We start from the raw sequence: 2,500 nt of genomic DNA, 5'->3' as shown, positions 1-2,500 counted from the left end.
ACCCAAACTGAACAATCTATTTATCAAGAACAGAAATTACATAATAATACAAATTACCAAATTAATTCAAAAGAGGAAACGGTAAATTTAGCAAATATAATAATATTTAATTCAAATGAATATAATGATAATGACACCACCAATGCACAATATGATGGTTTAGCTTTGTTTCCCGAGGTGTATGAAGAACCTTCCACTCCAGAGCCCAAGATCAATAAAGGAAGGGCTGCTGAAGTGGAGGGGGACCCCATATCACCAAAGGACATGGCTCAACCGTCTCCGCAAGGTTTAGCCATGCTACCGGAGGAGGGTGAAGAACCTTCCCCTTCGGGACCCAGGATTAATAAAAGAAGGGTCACCGAGGGAGAGGGGGACCCCACACCACCACCGGCCATGGTTCAACCAGACCCTCTATCGCCTCCTCCTCATCCCAATAGTACACCCGTACCCAATACACCGGTACTTAAAATTCCATCCAAAGAACATTCTTGTCCATATTGTAAAACTATACTTAATAAAATATCATCATTAATAGAACACCTGCAGAGAACCCACGGGAAAAGAAAGATCTTATTTGAATGTAATAAATGTGGTAGAACTAATGAGAAACACCATAGTATAGCATGTCATGTCCCCAAATGTAAAGGGGCTGTAAATAAGGAGCCAGTGAGTGGCTTTTCATGTGAGGAATGCAATAAAATATTTACAACTAAAATAGGATTAGGACAGCATAAACGTCTGGCCCACCCCATACTTCGTAATCAGGAACGTATCGCGGCATCCCGTCCAAAAGAAAGCTCTGCTAGGGGACTACATAAAAAATGCTGGTCAGAAGAAGAAGTCGCCCTATTAATCAAATTAGACCAACAATACAAGGGGGCCAAAGATATCAATAAACTCATTGCAGAACATATTCCATCTAAAACACCAAAACAAATCAGTGACAAGAGACGAGACCTTCACAAAAAACCTCCAGCGGAAGTGGAAGATGATAACCAAGACTGGGTACAACATCTGGAAACAGCTGGAGAGACTGATGAACACCCTATAGCAGAAGGTATAAGAACCCAGTATAAGAGAACAGTTTCAAGATGGATAACATCAGAAAAGCTGCCCATTCTTCAAGACACATTTAGAAAGGTGCTCGATGGTGATGGCAATGCGGCCGACTTAATTGAAGACTCATTTGAGACCTGCTTCTCATCTCGCCTCGATCTATCTCAAGAAACGAAGGCCACCCAAAAGAAGAAGCACCAGGTGACCCGAAAAGCCCACCCTGCAAAAACATCAACGGAGTGGATGAAGAAGAGAGCCAGGAGAAGGGGACAGTTCCTGAGGTTCCAGCGCCTATTCCAAATAGACAGAAGGAAGCTGGCCAGTATCATACTGGATGACGTGGAGTCCTTGAGATGCAACATCCCTCTGGCAGAACTACACAAGACCTTCCAAACGAGATGGGAAACAACAGGATCGTTCCAGGGTCTAGGTGGCTTCTTCTCGAGGGGCAGATCAGACAACACCGCCTTCGAACTTATGATCACAAGCAAGGAGATCAAGAAAAACATCAAAGAGATGAGTAAGCATGCAGCCCCAGGGCCGGACGGATTAGATCTGAGGCACCTCGTGGGGATGGATCCTGACCACACACAGCTGATGGAACTATTCAACCTGTGGCTGTTATCAGGCGCCATTCCAGACGTCATCAAGGAATGCAGAACTGTATTAATATCTAAATCAGCCTTACAGGAGCGTCAGACCGACATCAACAACTGGCGACCAATCACCATCGGATCGATAGTCCTGAGGCTGTTCTCCAGGATCCTGACAGCGAGAATAACAAAAGCATGCCCGATCAATCCGAGACAGAGGGGATTTATAAGATCATCAGGATGTTCTGAAAACCTGAAACTCCTGAAGCTATTGATAAGACATGCAAAGACTGAACGACGGCCCCTGGGAGTGGTATTTGTCGACATTGCCAAAGCCTTCGACACCGTCAGCCACGTTCACATAATAGAAGTTCTGAAACAGAAAGGGGTTGACAATCACATCATCAACCTCATCTCCAACATGTACAAGAATACCAAAACATATATCGATATGAAGAAGGAGCAGTCAGAGCTTATTAGGATTCAGATTGGTGTTAAGCAGGGTGATCCGATGTCTCCGATTCTATTCAACCTAGCTATAGATCCTCTCCTGTGCAAACTGGAAGAGGAAGGTCTTGGTTATCAGCACCACACGAAGCAAATAACAACTATGGCATTTGCCGATGATCTAGTATTATTAAGTAGCTCCTGGGAGGGGATGCAAAAGAACCTGGACATTGTTAGAATATTCTGTGACCTAACAGGCCTCAAAACACAAGGGGAAAAATGTCACGGCTTTTACATCAAGCCGACAAAAGATTCATATACCATCAATGACTGTCCCCCATGGACTATCAAAGGCATTCCCCTTAACATGATACACCCAAACAACACCGAGAAATACCTCGGAC

The 2,500-nt window shown here is 44.2% G+C and overlaps 1 pseudogene; it reads left to right on the top strand.

Annotated features, from left to right (window-relative positions):
* The window catches only part of LOC141955081 (28S ribosomal RNA), an 8,723-nt pseudogene that overhangs the window by 3,390 nt on the left and 2,833 nt on the right, over window positions 1-2,500 (top strand).

The sequence above is a fragment of the Athene noctua genome, unplaced genomic scaffold (assembly GCF_965140245.1).
Source record: "Athene noctua unplaced genomic scaffold, bAthNoc1.hap1.1 HAP1_HAP1_scaffold_122, whole genome shotgun sequence".
Classification (NCBI taxonomy): domain Eukaryota; kingdom Metazoa; phylum Chordata; class Aves; order Strigiformes; family Strigidae; genus Athene; species Athene noctua.
Note: the sequence above shows the minus strand (reverse complement) of the source record. Positions and strands in the feature narration are given on the sequence as shown.